This window comes from Chanodichthys erythropterus, chromosome 10, assembly GCF_024489055.1.
Source record: "Chanodichthys erythropterus isolate Z2021 chromosome 10, ASM2448905v1, whole genome shotgun sequence".
Classification (NCBI taxonomy): Eukaryota; Metazoa; Chordata; class Actinopteri; order Cypriniformes; family Xenocyprididae; genus Chanodichthys; species Chanodichthys erythropterus.
Genome location: NC_090230.1, coordinates 45,863,784 through 45,885,888, shown reverse-complemented (window position 1 = coordinate 45,885,888; position 22,105 = coordinate 45,863,784). Strand labels below are relative to the sequence as shown.

General features: G+C 38.7%; 1 protein-coding gene across 4 annotated transcripts in view; it reads right to left on the bottom strand.

Moving 5' to 3' along the window:
- Window positions 1-22,105, bottom strand: part of trim3b (tripartite motif containing 3b) — a 39,069-nt gene that overhangs the window by 15,319 nt on the left and 1,645 nt on the right. For 2 of the 4 annotated variants that reach the window (XM_067397927.1, XM_067397923.1), the window contains exon 1: window positions 2,570-2,726. The exons of 1 other annotated variant lie outside the window; for it this stretch is intronic. The gene's annotated coding sequence lies outside the window, so the exon portion shown is untranslated. Of the gene's footprint in view, window positions 1-2,569; window positions 2,727-15,731; window positions 15,957-22,105 lie in introns of those variants that run through there. One more of the 4 variants, XM_067397924.1, reaches the window with a different exon arrangement.

The window sequence follows — 22,105 nt, the reverse complement described above, 5'->3', positions numbered from 1 at the left end:
TAATTTGTAAATTCTATATAATTTTATATAATTTTATATATGAGTTATTATAGTAAATATATTTCAAATAAATGAAAATGAGAACTAGAACTAACTAAAATAAGATAAATTTAAGTTATTTTTAATGTACTTTTAGTTAGCCAATACTAACCCTGCTCTTGTGATAGCTCAAAAAATGTGAGTTGACGTGCCATGTGACCAAAATTATGCACGATTTACTAGATTAAGGGGATGACACATCTAACCCCAAGTCAGATTCAATATTCATGCCTCGTATCAAAACTAAAAATAAAATAAGGCCTTTGATTCAGGAAAGTCTCTCTGTCTGATCAGTTTGCAGGCCAATTATGACACTTTCAGTCTCTCCCTTCTGCTCTCTGTCATGTTTTGTCAGCAAGTGTCTTGCTCTCAGTTTACTCCAGTGCCTCTGTTCCCAGTGTTGCTCTGATACTTCTGACATGTGCTCTCATGGACATATGAGTGATGGTAACGTGAGAGTGTTATAGCTGATATTAGTTCCCTTCTCCCACTTTCTAAAATCCTCCTCCTCCAAACCCCCCTCATCCTTTCTGTTTTGATGTGTTGATATACGCAGGCTATATTTAGACGCATGTCTCACTGGGGTAAGCTTAATAAGGGGTCACGTCCAGCAGCGGATGGCTGAGATTCTTGTGCACAACACAGAAAGAGGAGCCAGTGCAGGTATCTGGGCTGACATGAGCTCAAATACACACTGGCAAATAGAATTCATGATCATGTGACTAAAAATGCAAAGCATATTTATAAATGAGATTTACTGGTCTGAAATGAGATTTACTGGTCTGAAATGAGAAACACATCTGAAAATAAGCACACAACCTTTTCTGCAGTCGCTACATGGTCAGTGACAGTGTTCATAAAAAATATACAAAAAACTGATTCGCATACATGTACATCACATTAGTACACATTATTATTTTCAAAAAAGTTTTTTTTTTTCTTCTTACATTTATATACATACATATTAATTCATAGATATTACATTTTTGGGGAGTCTGACATGACATTTGACTTGAACTAACTTTGTCTTGTCATAAAAAGATCACATTGTCTGATTTTTTAAGAAACTTATTGACCCTCACACAGTCATGAGGTCCCCTATATGACATACACTAAAATATATAAATGATTTGGTGGATTTACTTAAAAAAGGCAGTGTTAAGTGGGTTTCAAGCTACTATATTGAGTAATTTGTACAAATAACAATTTAGTTGTATGAACAAAATAAATTCACGTAAAGTTGACAAATTTTCTTTAAGTAAATACAAATCATTTGAATTTGTCACTGTTACATGATATTTATATGGGCAGTTTACTTAATAATGTTAAATTTATAAAAGTTTATTACATAAGGTGAAGACATTTGTTTACTTAATTTACCTTATTAAATTAACTATTTGCTCTACAGAAACAACTCAGTTAAATTAAGTTACACGTGTTTTTAAGTATGTGAACATGGATGGTTTGAGTGTGTGTGTGTGTCTGTGTGCACATGTTTTTGTGACATATAAGGACACAAATTTGTATAATGACATGGGTATGACATAGGTATTATAGGTGACATAGGCTGACTTATGAGGACATTACCAAATGTCCCCATTTTTCAAAAGGCTTATAAATCATACAGAATGAGTTTTTTTTTTTTTAGAAAGTAAAAATGTGCAGTTTTCTGTGATGGGTAGGTTTAGGTGTAGGGTTGGTGTAGGGCGATAGAAAATATGGTTTGTACAGTATAAAAACCATTACGCCTATGGAATGTCCCTCACAAAAACAAACCTGTGTGTGTGTGTGTGTGTGTGTGTGTGTGTGTGTGTGTGTGTGTGTAAACTACTTACTGTAAGTGTTTTTTCTTAATTATACATATTATATTATATATATATATATATATATATATATATATATATATATATATATATATATATATATATATAAACCACTTGTAATACAGAACTTAAAAACAAATCTTATCATGTTATATCACTGATCCACATGCATGCTAACCAAAACACTGCTGACTGACATAAATCCACCTGTTTCCATAAAGCAAGATCTTATGGGTCAAGCCACCGGTCAGCAACCCTGACCCAGATACAGCCACAATTGAGAAACCAAACACTGTGTCATTGTTCAAAAAAAGAAGCCAACAACAATCAGCAATTGTGTCATGCCGCCTCATACAAAATTATCCCACAATGCACTCCCACACGTCACTGTGTGCATGGCACATGTGTATACACCTTTCAAACACACTCCAATCCCATATAGCTGCTTCTGACATCCACAAAGACCTGGTAAAATCAGAATAGGCAGTAAAGGTGTGAACATGACACAGAGTGAAGCATGAGATCGTTCAGAAACCTCAAACCATCTCTGACCAGATGTGAAACAGGAGACAGAAACAAAAGCATTCTTCTCTTTGAAAGCCACAGCTCTTCACTGCTCCGGTGAACACGCAAAAACACTGACAACCGTTCACGTGCACACAGCAAGACTCAAACGCACTAGAGGGTTAAAGAGGAATCACACTTACACACAAAAGCAGAGTGAATGCTTCTCAAGCAGGTTTCATTGTTGTTTTCTGAGATTTCAGTAGGGCCTGGTGGCTGAATAGCACAACCGATCCCCTTCCCTGTTTCCAGACCCCCTCCCCAGATGAATGCACCGCTCGTCGTCCCCACGCCTAGTGCACTCTCACTGCCCGAGCAACAGCTGTGATGTCACAAAGGGGCGGCTGGGCTAAAGCCAAACCACGTCTACTGGGCTACACCATTGGCTGAGGATGAATGCATAGTTTTTGCTCCTCCCACAAGCTCTGCTGTGATTGGCCTTTCAGTGTTATCTTCCCAAAGGCATGGATTGCCTCACAGAGAAACAATTCCTATTGACAGATTGAGTGGGTTGGGAAAGGGAGAGGATTTAAGTTGAATGCCAGCTTTTTAGTGCAGTGACTTTAGTGCGTGTGTGAATGCTTAGGATGAACAATAAACCATAATGATCATGTAAAAACACTATTCACTATCCACTGTTCATCTGCTTCTAAAGGAAAAAGCTGCTTCTAAAATGCACTTAAAATGAGTAAAAGTCATTATTTTGGGTTGTTGGGATGTTTCATTCTGTGAGGTTATTTAATTTCCCTTTATGTTTCAACTATTTTAACATGACAAAAAACATCAAAATGAATGCTAATCTTGATTTAGCTCCGGACATTGCCCTGCTTTTGCTTGCTTGTGAACTGACTGACATATAAAGCATTAAAACAATCACTCGGTATGATGGTTATATAAGAGATGATGTCATTACAGCTGGGTGGAGTGACTCCAGATTGTAGGATTATGAATTCCAATACCTCTGTTTTCATGATAATACATTTCAATAATAAATAAACAAATACATAATAAAATAAAAATGCAATAACTAATAAAAATAACAATACTTTAATTTATGTATCAAAATATATCATATAGTTTTGCATATTTGTGTATGTAATTATTTATTTGTTTAAAATAGATTTAAAAACATTCTGAGTGGATGACATTTTTAATCTGTCAGTAGATTAGATGGAAAACATCAACAGTCATTAATCTGGAGGGATTGACTGTCTGATTTCTCCCACGGCGGCTGGTTTTCAGATAACACTTACACTTCTAACTGACGCCGCTGCTCAAACATGCTCCAACACAACAGGCACAAATGGAGCTGGACTTTTTATTCATGGATTTTTTTATATATATATATGGGAGAATACATGCTGTTAACTTGTGTAAAAGGGAAATTAAAGACAGAGAAACTCTGTGAGATGAAAAAGAGTCTAGTCTGTATATATTTTTAATCTTTGTAACAGAGTAGCTTTGTGGTTAATAATCTGGGCTGACATTATAAATATTGTCCGCTTGCTCCCAGGTAGAGGCACCCAGAACTTACTGGCCCTGAAAAGGAGGGAACTTTGTTCAACCAAATCTTGAGAGGCAGCCAACTGAAATCTTGAACGTATATCCACTGCAATTTCCTGTCCTTCTAAGCGGGCTAATATCATCTCTCAGGGGTTTTGCACTGGCCATACCTTCTCTAAGCTTGTAGATCATAACTGGCTGTGCTTACTCAAACAGCAAGGAACTATGGGACAGCGTTGTGGGAAACTCCATCGCAATACATGATTAGTTCCATTCTGCAATCATTCTAGCTCAAACAGAAAAAGTTTTGATATTTTAATTGGAGATCATTTATTTCTTCTTATGTGTTCATCTCTGTAATAACCAAACATATGGCGCTCTCCCATACAGCACAGTGAAGCGTAATTAAAGTTTCCTGGCAACTGCATTAATTAATCTTTACATAAAATGTAATAAGATGCCACATCTAGTCCACTCGGCTCAAATGGAGCCTTCAGGCACTGTCCTCTTACTGTGTCCAGTTATGTAATTCAGAATGTCACTGCAATTGCAGAGAGGGAGAGGTACTCATGCCGCAGGAAACATGACTCAACAGAATGCTGTCAGGATACCGCAGGCAGGAGAGAGAGAGAGGGATTCAACAGAGAGAAAGAAAAGATCTTGCTCTACCTATGTCACGGTCTTGTACTGGTCATTACACAGATTTGGGAGTATAGAGCTACACTATGGGACTTCTTAAACGTGGATTTTTTTTTTGCATACGGGAGAATACATGCTGTAACTTGTGTAAAAGACAAGTTAAAAACTGTGTGCGATGAAATAGCATCTGCTGTGATCTTCGTGACAAAGTAGCTTTAAGTTTAAAGCTCCACTATGTTAATTCTTACATTCATAAGCTGATGTCACACTAGAGGATTTCTTTTTTTTATGTGATCAGCAGTTTTTCTTTTATAGCTTAGGCTATAAAATCTAGACATTATTAAAGTTCACAGTTATGTCTCACAGTTATATATACACCGATCAGGCATAACATTATGACCACCTTATTAATATTGTGTTGGTCCTCCTTTTGCTGCCAAAACAGCCCTGACCCGTCGAGGCATGCGCTCCACTAGACCCCTGAAGGTCTGCTGTTGTATCTGGCACCAAGATGTTAGCAGCAGATCCTTTAAGTCCTGTAAATTGTGAGGTGGGGCCTTCATGGATCGGACTTGTTTGTTCAGCACATCCAACAGATGCTCGATTGGACTGAGATCTGGGGAATTTGGAGGCTGAAGTCAACACCTCAAACTCATTGTTGTGCTCCTCCTTACTGAACCATTTTTGCTTTGTGGCAGAGTGCATTATCCTGCTGAAAGAGGCCACAGCCACCAGGGAATACCGTTTCCATGAAAGGGTGTACATGGTCTGCAACAATGCTTAGGTAGGTTATACATGCCAAAGTAGCCTCCACATAGATGGCAGGACACAAGGTTTCCCAGCAGATCATTGCCAAAGCATAACACTGCCTCTCCTAGCTCGCCTTCTTCCCATAGTGCATCCTCGTGCCTAGTATTCCCCAGATGAGCGACGCACACGCACCCGGCCATCCACGTGATGTAAAAGAAAACGTGATTCATCAGACCAGGCCACCTTCTTCCATTGCTGCTTCCAGTTCTGATGCTCACATGACCACTGTTAGCGTATTCGGTATTGGACAGGGGTCAGCAAGGGCACTGATGCACTGTGTATTCTGACACCTTTCTATCAGAACCAGCAATTTGAGCTACAGTAGCTCATCTGTCGGACCACACGGGCCAGCCTTCGCTCCCTACGTGCATCAATGAGCATTGGCCGTCCATGACCCTGTCGCCGGTACACCACTGTTCCTTCCTTGGACCACTTTTGATAGATACTGACCACTGCAGACCGGCAAGAGATGCAGTTTTGGAGATGCTCTGACCCAGACGTCAAGTCATCACAATTTGGCCCTTGTCAAACTCGCTCAAATTGTTACAGATCCCGTGTTCCCCTGGACTCCATTTCCCAAGATCCTCCTGTTCTCCACACCTGCACTCACTGCCCTCGTCAGCTCCTCATCGTCACTCATCACCTGCACCTGGACTCCATTGTCAGCACTCCCCATATATTGCACTCACTCCCTTCACTCCTCGTCTGTTCTCTGTTGTGTTATGTGTATGTTTGGTGATTCCCTGCCGTTGTTGATTAAAGAGTGTTTATGATTGTGGAAATCTGCATCTGCCTCATCTCTACACCAGTACCGTAACAGAAGAACGGACCAATACCGTTGGATTTCCACAAAAAAGGGATGGAGACTTTCCCCGGCTCCCTGGCTCCAGCTCCTCCAACGCCTCTCACCCTGTCATCCGGCGATCGCCTAATCGGGCTCCTGCAGGTAGGTCGTTCGCTGGAGAGGTATGTGGAGGAGTTCGTTGAGCTTGCTTCCTTGTCTGACTGGCCTGAAGCATGTTTGATCTCTCTGTTTCTGGATGGACTAGACGACGACACCATCCGTTTTGATGAACCTGATTACCGATTCTCCTTGAGCGAAACTATAAATTCCATTTTATGGTTAAATGACTCCAAATTCGTAGTTGATTGGGTTCAGGATGGGTGTCTATCTCTAGTCCATCCAGAAACATGGCTGGCCGGGCCAGTCAGACAATCTCCGTCTTCCTCCGCATACCCCTCCAGCAAACTCCCTGCCTGCCCCACACGGAACCCACACTCCTCAATTGGGTCCCGAAAGCGGAGGAGGAGGAAACAGTCCGCTCCAGTGTCTCCAGAGCCCGCTCCAGTGTCTCCAGAGCCCGCTCCAGTGTCTCCAGAGCCCGCTCCAGTGTCTCCAGAGCCCGCTCCAGTATCTCCAGAGCCCGCTCCAGTATCTCCAGAGCCCGCTCCAGTATCTCCAGAGCCCGCTCCAGTGTCTCCAGAGCCCGCTCCAGTGTCTCCAGAGCCCGCTCCAGTGTCTCCAGAGCCCGCTCCATTGTCTCCAGAGCCCGCTCCAGTGTCTCCAGAGCCCGCTCCAGTGTCTCCAGAGCCCGCTCCAGTGTCTCCAGAGCCCGCTCCAGTATCTCCAGAGCCCGATCCCGTCCCTACGGGAATCTTAATTATGTATGAGGGTATGGACTACAAACCTCTGCCAGCCTCACACAAGCCGCCCAGTGATGCGGCCTGGCTTATAGACTTTTGGACAGAGCCAAGTTCTCCAGTCTCCGCCGAGCCAAGTTCTCCAGTCTCCGCCGAGCCAAGTTCTCCAGTCTCCGCCGAGCCAAGTTCTCCAGTCTCCGCCGAGCCAAGTTCTCCAGTCTCCGCCGAGCCAAGTTCTCCAGTCTCCGCCTACGAGCCTGCCGCTCCAGCCGCCGCCGCCGAGCCTGCCGCTCCAGCCGCCGCCGCCGCCGAGCCTGCCGCTCCAGCCGCCGCCGCCGCCGAGCCTGCCGCTCCAGCCGCCGCCGCCGCCGAGCCTGCCGCTCCAGCCGCCGCCGCCGCCGAGCCTGCCGCTCCAGCCGCCGCCGCCGCCGAGCCTGCCGCTCCAGCCGCCACCGCCGAGCCTGCCGCTCCAGCCGCCGCCGCCGAGCCCTCTGCTCCAATTATGAACTTTGCAAAGACTATTCTGCCGCTGGTTCCGCCATCTCCCGCCGGTCCTTCAGCGCCGCCTGGGCTCAACTGCTCTATGGCTTCGGCCCCTGACCCGCCATGGCCGCCCACGGCTCCTGACCCGCCATGGCCGCCCACGGCTCCTGACCCGCCATGGCCGCCCACGGCTCCTGACCCGCCATGGCCGCCCACGGCTCCTGACCCGCCATGGCTGCCCACGGCTCCTGACCCGCCATGGCTTTTGAGCCTGCCCTGGAGGTCTCCAGGGCGCCCGCCCCCCTCCCGGTTGTTAGGGGGAGGTACTGTTACAGATCCCGTGTTCCCCTGGACTCCATTTCCCAAGATCCTCCTGTTCTCCACACCTGCACTCACTTCCCTCGTCAGCTCCTCATCGTCACTCATCACCTGCACCTGGACTCTATTGTCAGCACTCCCCATATATTGCACTCACTCCCTTCACTCCTCGTCCGTTCTCTGTTGTGTTATGTGTATGTTTGGTGATTCCCTGCCGTTGTTGATTAAAGAGTGTTTATGATTGTGGAAATCTGCATCTGCCTCATCTCTACACCAGTACCGTAACACAAATCCTTACGCTTGCCCATTTTTCCTGCTTCTAACACATCAACTTTAAGGACAAAATGTTCACTTACTGCCTAATATATCCCAGCCACTAAGAGATAATCAGTGTTATTCACTTCACCTGTCAGTGGTCATAATGTTATGCCTGATTGGTGTATATGTGTGAGTGATATATATATAGGTATGATGTGTATATATATAGATATATATATATATATAAAGAAATGTAGCATAAATAGAATGTAAAGATAATTGTATTGAATTGAAAGACAAAATAAAGTACAAAATAGAACTAATGACTATATACTTAAATCCTTACTGTAGAGAAACAATCAAGATAATCAAGATATTAAAGAGAAAATATAGATTTAAGATTTAATATATAATAAAATGAGATATCCTGCAAAGTAGTGACAGTTTTTTTTTTTTTAAACGTGATTACTCCAGAACTTCCCTTGCTAAACACAGAATGAGGCGTGACACTTCAGTCATTAAATATCCGTCAACCACAGAAGATCAAAGCAAACGGGTTGGATTGTCGTTAACTTTTTAAAATTGGTAAGAGGCGCACGAGACTCTATGCGCTCCTATGTGAGAGGGGCTCTTAATCGGGCTTGGTCCTGACAGTGGACCATGAATAGCTTATCCACATGTCCTAATCATATCTCACCGTCTCTCGCTCTCTACACTGTGGAAATATTCCTGGAGGGACTGCATGCATAGCTGGGTACATAAGATGGGCCAGAAATAATCTGATCCTTCAAATAACTACTGTTTATTGTTTTTTTCAAAAGAGATGCTTAAGAACACTTAATGCCTTAAGCATATAAACAATACCAACAAACAGGTCAAAGACTTCTGAGTTTAATAAAGTACTTGCCATATGTAAAGTGGAGTGTTTTAATGAAGCTAATGCACATGTGCTTTTCGCAGATGGGTGTGAGTCACCCTGCAGATAGGCCTCTAGTGCTTCAGTGGAAAAACTCACTTATACAGTATGTTTATCAGTTTAGGAGTATAAATTATGCAGAAGTGTCCTCATTTTGTGGTTCAGGACTGAACAAGTGTTTTCTGAATAGTGAGTAGAGGACCAGACTCCTGAGAGTTCAGAGGAGCTGCAGTTCTGGTGGGCTGTGACGCACACCTTCTCAAATAACCAGAGCAAACATGGAATAACTTAACACTGCCAAAGGCATTTCGAGATACATTAAATTATTATGCTGCGTTACACAAACAGCATTATTTTTCTTTGGATTTTAAGTGTGTAATTTTTTCTCCTACCTTAATGTGCATAGACAACTTTAAGTAAGCTAATCAAAGGTTGGGCCTTGGCGCTTTCAACACGGTTCATTTATCAATTTCAGGCTCAATCAATTGTGTGAGATTGGGGCGGAACTAGCTGTTAGGAAAGAATCTTTATTTCTGCAATTGAGCGGGGACATAGTTCTATCCATTCATTGTTGATTGGATGGAGGAAGAACAGAATGCGAGCTTGTGTTCAGTTGTAAGAAAGGGGCAGGATTTAAATGCACTAAATGATTGGAGAATCACCAGAGAGAAGTCTGTTGTTTCACCAGAAGATTGTCATGAAATTTTGATTAAAAATTACAAGGTCAAAACAATTTTAAAAAATGAAACATGCATAATTGTTCACAATAAAATCAACCACTTTTCCAGCAGCGTTGACTCTGGAATTATTTTTCCAGAGATTTCAAAAAAATCTTCAAAAAGCATTATAAGCCAAGAACCGAGCAAACAAGCTATGAGGTGAATCAAAACAGTGACAATGTTTATATTAAGCAAAAAAGTATTTGAAAATCAGACAAAAATTTGTCAGGGAAACCCCATGAAGCATTGCTACCAGCATAACTGAATTGAAAACAATTGAGAAATTGCTATAAAACTACTAATTTACAAATGTTGATTATATACTGTATATAGAAACAATACACTTTAAGTTTATTGCAAAATATGCATATAAATTCAAATATTGAAGTATTTTGAGAGTGTAGAAAGACCGACTTGATTGAGACCAAGCTAATGAGATCTTTTGGCATGTTTTGCTTGTTTCGACTATCTGATTGGTGGAATTTAGTGCACAGCATGATGGGTAATGTAGTTTTCACCACAAATTCTGCTGTTAAACATGATTATTTAAACTCATTTGAAATAATGCGGGCTGAAGTCTTTAACAGGATCAGATATTATCGATATTATCGAGCAACCTCGTGGCTCATAAGGTTGTCTTTAAAGTAGGGCTGACCGATATATCGCATGCGATTGTCACGCGCATTTCGTCAGTAAAGCCGGTTCCCTGATTACAGCTAAATCACCATCACCTGCTTTCAAATGGAGCGGCATTTAATAGACAGAACTGTAGTTCACTGACAAGCTACGCAATATCGCATTCATTACCGAAGGCGATTCATCTGCGATATTGAACGCGATATTGCGTAGCTTGTCAGTGAACTACGGCTCTGTCTATTAAATGCCGCTCCATTTGAAAGCAGGTGATGGCGATTTAGCGGTAATCAGGGAACCGGCTTTACTGACGAAATGCGCGTGACAATCTCACGCGATATATCACCCAGCCCTACTTTAAAGGTTTATAAGTTATCGTTAAAAAAATCACTTTCTCTATGGAGTTTTTACTTCCAGAACCTGACTCTAAAATATTAATTCAAGAAATAGATAGCGTGGTGTTTTCAACAAAAATATCAAAATATCTATTTCACTTTTTAGACATTCCTGTTCTTAATTTGTCTTCATAATATTTTATTAAAATTTAAATTAATCAAAATTACTTTCCTATTCCAGTGACATCATCATGTAGGCTGTAGTCTATTTATAACCAATCACCAAAAAGTTATTCAGAGAATATTATTAAGCAAACTTATATTTAGGTCTGGTTTAGGTCTGGCTTCAATTTTGTATGTTTGCCCTGCTTTTGACAATCCTGCTAATCCCTGATGGGTAATTATTTTCCTATTAAATAACACAGTTTAACTCTGAAATGCATCACATTATGCAATTCAAATCAGTTACAAATGTGGTTTCATGTTGACAGCTGGGAATTACTATGAAACATTATCAAAGTTAGCACGTGATATTAAACCAAGAAGGGTCAACTGACTTGAATTAGCAAAATAGTTGCGCTACCAAATAGGATCATTGAATTTGACTGTATTTCTTTAGCATTTATAGTTCACTATCAGTATACTCACGCTGTGTGGCAGCATTTTTTTCAAGTTCTCCTGACCCTATTAATTCCTCCATTTCTCTCTAACTCTCTCGTTCTCAAAAATGCCTTCATAATCAAGAAACAATAGTGTCTGTAACCAAGCCAAGAAAGACTAATTCTCTCTCAGACCCCTAACGCTGACAGAAATAACACAACACTCTGATCTCAGGAGAATAAATCAGATTCAAAATAAACCCCCTACAACCCAGCAGAGAAGTAAGATGACTTGAGAATGTTATAAATTGATTGTTTTGTTGAGGATGTGCATGTGTCATGCTTGTTTTATCGCATTACAGCACGCTTTATCGCATCAAACACACACACACAAACACATAATGCAAACACATCCATGCATTGCTCAAGTGCATCCAGAGGCAATAATAATAATAATACTTTTCTCATGTTGTTTCACATGAAAACTGACATTTATAGCCAGCTGTCTTCAAAAGTAAAGGATCCATGGTCTCCTTTAGGTCTCAGTTCTTCAAACATTTTGGATCTGTCAGTGAGTTCAACTTGTTAAGAGGTTCTGGCATTGAAAGATACTGTATAACCTTTTTCACTTTGGTTTCATTTTACTTATTAATATGAGGGAAATTTCCTTAACTATGCTGGCAAACTGACCACTTTGAAAGAGCTACACAAATCAAAACTAACAGAACCCCACGTAAGTGGGTATGTTCATGGAACATACCCTTCCATCCTAAGGCTAAAAAGCCATTATTTTAGCACTAACCAGCTCAGGCAGTGATCTCTTTTGTCCCTGTCAATCAAACTACTAGCTCAGAGGATGACTTCTGCACACTACTGACATGTACATTTGTACACGTACAAACTGAAAATATAAAGTCAGTGTGATCATGCAGGAATAATGTATGTCATATTTCATTTTTACACTTGCATGTGCTATAAATATTAAGTGACACTTCAAATAATAGTGTGACTGAGGAAAAAACATCTGCCAAAAAAAACTTAAATAATATCTGCCACAAAATGAGACTGATTATATCAATAGACTTCAGGAAGTTTCCCTTTTGAATAAAAACAAAGATGCACATATTTCAGGTACAATAAGAATCAGCAAAAGCTTTTAAATAGAAACTGGTTTGTGTTTGTATTATGAATGTCACATCAAAATAGCTGTAAGTTTATGTGCGTTGATGAACTGGAATGACTGCTTGGCTCTCTCTAAACCATGTTGAATGGGCTAAACTGGCTCTATTGAACACATTAACGACATCACAAATTTATCACACCCCACAGAAGAAACACACAACACAAGTGAATTGCTTTCACACACACACACACACACACACACACACACACACACACACACACACACACACACACACACACACACACACACACACACACGCAAGAATACCCTAAAGGAGAAGGTTAGGTAGAGTAATGGTCACTCAGGCAGCTATAACTATCACAATAAAGGCTGTATGTCACTGGTGAGCCCTTTAATGTGATCCTACAGTGGAAAGAGCACAAGAACACACACACACATACATGAACAATGACCACGAATGACAATTCACATCACTACACTAAAGCAGAGACATCTGTCAGCTGAGCTCCTTCTCACTGCCCTTCCATCCATCATAATCTCCAACCAAATGACGTCAAATGCCATTTGTGACTATGACAATCCCTGTTTGACCTCCCAGTATCAATCAAGGGGAATTGTGCAGTCAAACCTTAAGTAAAATCATTCTGAAAAAGGGTTTTATTTGGTTTTATCACATGAAAACAAAGCCTTGGAGGAAATGCTTGCTTCATAATTGGTTTGTTGGCTGTCCATCCGCATTTGTACAAGTCCAAACTGCCAATTGGGTAAAAAAAAGACAGGATTTCAAAAGCCATACTTTACTTTGAACTCTAAATGAGACTTTGAATACTCTGTCAACTCTTACTTCATTTTCTCTGAAGCCATTACGTCAATGCCAGCTGGACATTCGTGTTATTCTTTGAAACAGGCCTCCCTCTTCAACACACATGCATACATAATGGCATGTAAGTGCCATTCACTTCACTTCACATCTTTACTGGCCCACAGAGTTGATACAGAGAGTACAGAGAGGATCAGCACATTTGGAATAATCTTATTCCTCTGAAAGCACACCAACAGCTGGATCAGTACAGAAAATACAGCAATGGCAAACAGTGAATCTTAATGTCTGTGAAACTGTTATGCAAAATGTGAGAAGAAAAAATGATATTGTGTGTGTCATACACTGAATGTTCATATCTAAGGAATGGCCTGTGCCTGTATGAAAGCAAAATCACAGATAAGATCTCTGTATCTCAGTTATTTCTCCTTTCTTAAATGGAGAGCAAATTGATAAACGCCTCCTACTTTTAAGGGTTAAATGGATCGTAGTTGATCCGTGATCTGTATTCTCGTAAACACAGTCGGTTATGTCTTAAGTGGACGCAAACAGTTGAGAAAGAAATCAAATGTGTATCATTATACTGTATTCATGCATTTGGTCTTAAAGTGGCAGCAGCCTATAATTTCCTGCTGCAGTCTATGTCATTAATGTTAATCAAACAACAAAGCGCAGATTTAACAAAGATTCATCATTTATACAGTGAAAACTACAGTGTTATTTTACATTTAGGGCTAATTATTACATTTCTGTACCTGGATATTTCTGTTAAACGTCTACTTTATTTGTATCTTTGTTCAATTGTATTTATCTATGCTTCTAATTAGTGTATTTGTTCTTTTTTTACTGACTGTTCACTTTAATAATGTTTGAACGTAATTAGTTGGGATAATAGTTTTTGCTGTGGTATCGAAGTACTTAAAATGTGCTTTAAGCAATAAATGAAAAGCAAAGTATTTTTTTTTTCTTGCTGATCCAAAAAATTATCCAATCCGTGACTCAACAACCATAATATGGTCCAAACCGTGAGTTTTGTGATCCATTAAACCACTACCTACTTCTCATATTTTTCTCCTGAAAGAGTGCATCTGGATTATAACATTAATTCTAAAATTAATAAAATAAATTATAATATTCTATTAATATATATATATATATATATATATATATATATATATATATATATATATTAAAATTAAAACATTTGTACAGCTCTAAACACTTAAATGACAATATTGCTCATATTAGGAGCAATATTGTCTGTTAATTATACCTAATTAACTATTTTAAAAAATAATTAATTAAAATAGGTGAAATAAAATAAATATTAGATGAAAAATTTAGATGAAAATTAGAAATGGTTCCTTGGCAACTAACTGAAATAAAATAAGTTGATATTAAAATTGAAATAAAAGCACATCAAAATTACTAAAACTTAAAAACTATTAAAATGAAAACTAATACAAAAAGCTAATTTAAAATATCAATATATACTATAACAATATAAAAATAATAACACTCTAAAGTTAGGAGAAAAGTGAACTGATAGACAAATGAATCATCTGAGAACTCTGGTAATTGTTTTGAACTTTAAAAAGATCAACCTTATGAGCAATATAATTTCCATCTTGGGAACCATCAAAGCTAATTAAAATGATTACAGACAAAATTTTATAGGACATCAACAGCTGTATTTTTAGATTGAGTGTTACCAGTCCTACCCTTGACTGCACAGTTGTATTGTCATTATTACATTATTTATAGCTGCCAGCTTAGATGATTACTATGACTGTACCTGTAAAATTATGTCACAAATAGGGTGTGTCATGTAAGTCAATAAATGCTAAAAACAAAACAAATACATCAGATGCTGGATCGTTAAAATGTATCACATCTTCTGTCTACAGACACTTCCTATCATTACTAAGAGACAGGAAGCCACTGTGGCATTATTTGAACACACTCATCACGAATGTACAATTAAATTTGAAACCAACCCATTTAAAATCCCACCAACAAAACTGAATGTTTTCCCCTTCGTGACTCGGATAAGTGGAAAGTACAAGCAGCAAAGCAGGTGATATTAAAGAGAGAGCCAACAAACACTGATCACACATGTAAAAGCAGACAGCTAACATACTTGTGTTTACACACACACACACACACACACTCATCTACGTGCACATCCACACAAACACAGCTCATTTCTTAACACACAAACACACTGTTGTTTTACATAAGCGCTGAAAGGCTGGCAGGGTGTTTGTGATCATGTCCGTGTGTTTGTTTGTGCGTGCGTGTGTCAGAGATGCCCAGCTGACTGAAAGGGAGAGGCCAGACACTGCAGTAAATTATTCATCACAGTTCTTCTCAACGACAGCTTGATAAAACGCATACAGGATGTATGGAGAGTTTAACGAAAGTGGTGACACAACACAAGGAGAGAGAAGGAGGGAAAAGGGGGAAGCTCCCCGACGCCGTACTCACGTGAGTTCTCGCAGCTGACAGAGATAGAGGGATGAAAAAGGAAAGAGAAAGATACGGACAGGTCTCAGCGAAGCATCCGAGCACAGACCCGTCCAGCCTTACAGCCCATCATCCCAAAGGAGAAGAACCAGCCAGATTAAAGGAGCAAATCTAGAAAGCAGGAAAGACTAGCAGACAGGAGAGAAGAAGAAGAAGCAGCAGAAGCAGCAGGGTGTGAGCAAATGAGGGTGTATAATGTGTGTGTGTGTGTGTGTGTGTGTGTGAGAGAGAGAAGAGAGAGACTCTGATGAAGAGGGAGGGAGGGGAAGAGCAGATAGTGGCAGGGGATTGGCTGAAAGGAAGGGAGGTGGGGATGCGGTCAGCCAATGCTCTGAGTGAAGGTGCAAGGCAACAGGAAAATGGCAGAGAGAGAAGACATCCTTTAGATACAGAGGAATCTCTATTACTGTCTCTAAGGGTTTCTTAGGGATGCCACTGTACCATATACAATCGTTTCCCTTTGAAACGACTTTCATTTTCTACTGATATCACTTGGGCCACACATGCTATAATGATCACCAATGGCCGAATAGCTAATTACATATCACATTTCATCTGGCTCTATTCTGGAAAGGAACACCCATTTTTTATGATTAAATTTCCGATAGAATATTTCTTTTCACTTGGAAAAAGAGGTCAAAATGGTTACGAAATGCAACTCAAGTTTGCTTTAAATAAATACTTTTTGATTTCAATCTGAAAAAATTAACTAGATTAATCATACATTTTTTTTGTGATAAAAACAATTTAATACATTTTATACTGTAATAATTTCACAGTTAATCTCCAAATTAATGTAGAAACAACATAAAGACAGCATATTTTACATACTTAATTGATGGCATCTTTTTATCACTGATACTAATATAGGACTAAATTCTAAACATGAATTATAGCCTTTCAACATTACAGTGTAACTGAAAGCTATCTTTTTTTTTTTTACATTTATTAGGCTTCAAAAATATAACATTTACATATATAATATATAAACAATCCTCACATAAACCCATAATAAATGTCATATTTACCTGTGCCCTTCCTACCTGTCTAACAAACAGGATATATGAAAAAAAATGGATACAGAAAAAAAAGGATGCTGCGTTAATTGAGTTAAATATTTTTAAAAAGTTAAACTGGAAAAAATTAATCGCATGCGTTAACGTTGAAAGCACTAATATTTTGGTGCTCAAAAAACATTTCTTATTATTATCAATGTTGAAAACAGTTGTGCTGCTTAATATTTTTGTGGAATTAATATTCATATTTAATATATTTAATATTGTAATAAAATATAAATAATATATTCATATCTTCATATTAATATGTCTTTACTTCACTTTTGATCAATTTAATGCATCCTTGATGAATAAAAGTATTGATTTCATGAAAAGAAAAATAACTCTTCTGACCCCAAACTTTTAAACAGTAGTATAGATTGTTTTCATAGAGAATATCTTGATTTTTTCCATTAAATAATAAAGCATAAAATAGTCAAAACATTTTATGAAGCATTAGATTTATTTATAAAAAAATGCCAAATGGGGTAATAAAAATAAACTTAATACCAAATAAATGATCTAAAAAACATAAATTAATATTTTAGTTTTTTTCCCACAATGTAAATTTAACATTTTAATGATGTTTGGTTATTTTTACTGGAAAACAAGACAAAAATACTGATTAATAAATTATTTTTTGCAGTGTACAGCACCATATTTCAATACAAACAAACAAACACACACAAAGTATCACATGTTTGTGACTATCTCAAAGAGAAAGTCCTCAAGAGGTCAAATCAGGGAGGTGAATATGCAAGAAAATTAATGACTCTCTTGTGTAAAGAAATTGCATGATAACATATTTTCTGCTTGCACATGGGTATGACTCTGAAAAGCCCTTTTGTTCAGTTTCCCAGCATGCTGTAAGGGGGAGGGTTTATTTGTATTCACAATCAGAAGAAATGAGGGGAAACGAAGAGATAGCAGGAACAACATGATAGAAGAAAAATCAAGGGGACAAGATAATGACTCAGTTACTATCAAGATAATAACAGTAACTGCATGAGAGCTAATGAAGATAAATGACTACAGAGAGAAAGAGAGAGACATGCCACCACTGTAGATATTCATTACATTATACATAAAATAAGTCCCAGCATAATTATAGTCTAAAAATTCACTTAAGTCACATCAGTCTTCCAAGACAAGCTAAAAATATCCTTTCTGTCGAATGAAAGACAAAGACTCATGGTGAGATCTTGGACTACCAAGTCACAACCCTTCAAAGTAATATCATATCACCGACATCTAGAGTGGCAAATTGAGTTCAATTCATCACTAAGCACCAACCGAAGGGCTGGAATGGGTGGAGACAAAACGCTGGGGGTGTGGCTTAGATGACAAAAGCAACAACTGCATCCACGCTGAGGGGGGTAGGCTGGGCCTGATCTCATTCCTTGATTTGATTGCATGAGAGAGCGATGTTACCATGGAGACTGCATCCAGTGCAGCAGAACCCAAATGGCAGGCTGCCTAGCTCCCCCTCCTCCTCGTCTCTCTCTCTCTCTCTCTTTCCTTAGCAGCCTGGAGTAAACTCATAGAGGAAGAGCACAGACCTGCAGGACCCATAGTGTAAATTGCATGTGACTGCAACACAAAGCCAGCACTCAGCAGTGTGTGAGTGTGTGTATTTGTGTGCTCTATTAGTGGTATGAAGGCAGACCTCTTCAGGAAGCCTGGGGGTGGTGATGGCATCACATGTGATGCTGCAGATTCCCAAGTCGTGGTTTTGTAAATAGACTCTCCAAAGAGCACTAAAAAACACTCTGGCCAACACTGCAGTCTGCTCTTGTATTTAATGATATGCTCATATTTTTTCTACTATTGAGTTGGGAGTTTCATCTTAAGTGCTTTTGGCCCTGACTTAAAGCATACTTTTAATGCTATCACTATTCTTTCATTTGGCGTTGATGTAAACGATTACCTGAAATATACATATACATTTTTCTGAAAATTTGCATTAGCATTCTGTGGTGGTGATGAGACTATATATATATATATATATATATATATATATATATATATATATATATATATACACACACACACACATATATATACAGGTGCATCACAATAAATTAGAATGTCATGGAAAAGTTGATTTCAGTAATTCAACTCAAATTGTGGAACTCTGGTATTAAATAATTTCAATGCACACAGACTTTTCTTTTAATTGTGATGCTTTTGGCTCACATTTAATCTCAATAAATTAGAATACTTCAATAAAAAAAAAAGGATATTTTAAACAGAAATGTCAGGCTTCTGAAAAGTATGTTCATTTCTATGCACTCAATACTTGGTTGGGGCTCCTTTTGCATGAATTACTGCATCAATGTGGCGTGGCATGGAGGCAATCAGCCTGTGGCACTGCTCAGGTGTAATAGAAGCCCAGGTTGCTTTGAGAGCGGCCTTCAGGTCATCTGCATTGTTGGGTCTGGTGTCTCTCATCTTCCTCTTGACAATATCCCATAGATTCTCTATGGTGTTCAGGTTCAGGTGAGTTTGCTGGCCAATCAAGCACAGTAACACCATGGTCATTGAACCAGCTGAACTGCATGCAGGTGCCAAATCCTGCTGGAAAAGGAAATCAGCATCTCCATAAAGCTTGTCAGCAGAAGGAAGCATGAAGTGCTCTAAAATTTCCTGGTAGATGGCTGCATTTACTGTGGACTTCAGAAAACACAGTGGACCAACCCCAGCAGCCCAAATCATCACTGACTGTGAAAATGTCACACTGGACTTCAAGCAACATGGTTTCTGTGCCTCTCCACTCTTCCAGACTCTGGGACCTTGATTTCCAAATGAAATGCAAAATTTACTTTCATCTGAAAAGAGGACTTTGGACCACTGAGCAACAGTCCAGTTCTTTTTCTCCTTAGCCCAGGTAAGACACTTCGGACGTTGTCTTTGGTTCAGAAGTGGCTTGGTATGTGGAATGTGACAGATGTAGCCCATTTTCTGAAGACCTCTGTGTGTGGTGGCTCTTGATGCACTCACTCCAGCTTCAGTCCACTCCTTTTGAAGCTCTCCTAAGTTCTTAAATCGGCTTCGCCTGACAATCTTCTCAAGCCTGCGGTCATTCCTTTCACTTGTACACCTTTTCCTACCACACTTTTCCCTTCCAGTCAACTTTCCATAAATATGCTTTGGCACAGCTCTCTGCGAACAGCCAGCTCTTTTAGCGATGACCATCTGTGGCTTACCCTCACTGTAGAGGGTCCTGATGATCGTCTTCTGCACAACTGTCAAGTCAGCAGACTTCCCCATGACTGCTGTTGGGATTACTGACCTAAACCCAGTATTTATACCCTGAGAATTTAATACAACTTGAAATTAAATATTCTAATAATTTGAGATACTGATTTTTTTATTTTGATGAGCAGCAAGCTCTAATCATCAAAATAAAAACAAAGAAGTCTGGAAAATTTTACTTTATGTCTAATAAATCTAGAATCAGTATAAATTATTTTAATGGGTCTTATATTTCAGAGTATAGGCCTACTAACTATTGAAAAAAAGTTATTAGTGACAAAATTGTTGGTTTCAGGTCTTGCATTCTTTTATACTCAGAAACGACACAAAATTTAATTACTTCATAAGTGATATTTAACTAGATTTTTCTTTATTTTAATGGGTCTTATATTTCAGAGTATAGGCCTACTAACTATTGAAAAAAACTTTATTAGTGAAAAAATTGTTGGTGGAAATGGCAGAAAAACGAGGGACTTGTATCAAAGGATTGTAATTTGTGTATAAATATTAAAACTGTTTGTGATGATTTCAATCATTGTTATCATAATTTTAAAATAAAATCTTAATTTTATGATGGATAGTTTAAGAGTGCATCTAAAATAAGGTACAGATAAGGTAAAAAAATGTAGACAAAATGTAAAAATACATTTTCAAGACAGGTTAATACATTATATATATATATATATATATATATATATATATATAGAGAGAGAGAGAGAGAGAGAGAGAGAGAGAAAGAAAGAAAGAAAGAAAGAAAGAAAGAAAGAAAGAAAGAAAGAAAGAAAGAAAGAAAGAAAGAAAGAAAGAAAGAAAGAAAGAAAGAAAGAAAGTAAGAAAGAAAGAAAGAAATTAATCCCTGGCACAAAACATGCCCGCAGTAAACACCCAATTATGTCACAAAAAAATATTTATATATGTCAAATATTTTTGCACCACAAACATTTTCTTTCCAGGTTAAAACCTTTTCATTCTTTCCTTTTCTTCTTGCCAACATCTCATCTAAAGCAGAGGTTCTCAACCAGGGGGCGTCAAACTTCCAGGGGGGACCCAATAAAACTTGATTTCAAATGAGTTATATTAAGATAATCTAATTAAAATTAAACAAAACATTAAAAATAAAGACGTACAACATTAACCCCGACATCATATTTGGAGTTAATTTATTTTTATTGCAACAAAAGTACCAGAGGTATATATATCAGCCTTTGCATTTTGTCTTGGACAAAGGGGGATCTTTGAGTCAAAAAAGGATGAAAGCCATTGATCTAAAGCTTGAATAACCAACTGGTTGCATGTTTGATGTCTAAAGCTAAAGATATGCATCAGCATTTATCAGGGTCTTATTATATTTAATATCTTAATATACACAAACAGGGAATACCAGTGCTTAATTACTTAATAACTGCCTGGTATGAGAGAACATTAATATTCACTATAATAAGGTTTAACTCTCATCTGCACTAATGAGTGCATTGTACGGAGAATGAACCACAGGGATTAAAACCGTTTTAAAGCTCAGTCTTTCTTAATCAACTAAGGAACAAAGTTCACCTATTATAGTCCTGCTGTACTTTATTTACTCAGCTACATTGTGTAGTAGAGGATAAATCTGGTGTGATGAAAGCAAGTAATTGCAAAGCAAGTGTTTCTGACTGTCTGTACTCATTCATTCTGATGCTTAATGTTAAATGGTATTGAATGTGAATCATCTGGTCACCATTGTTTGTAAGTCTCTTTTTTCAGTGGTGTGGGAGGTCAAATACAGGTGAAATGCAGTGTTACTCATGACTGACATAATACATTAGTGGATGGCTTCACAGGGTCACATCCATTTTCACACTTTTCCGGCAAACATAGGCCCGGAAATGACTCTGTGAATGCCCAGCATTGTCCTGCTATCAGTTGCAACCTTACTCAGCTTCCTCCCATGCATGTCTATTGAACCATTTATGCTGGGCCACAACAGAAGAGTTATTGAGAAAAGCAAATTGTGATAATCACAATTACAGATTTTAATAAAAAAAA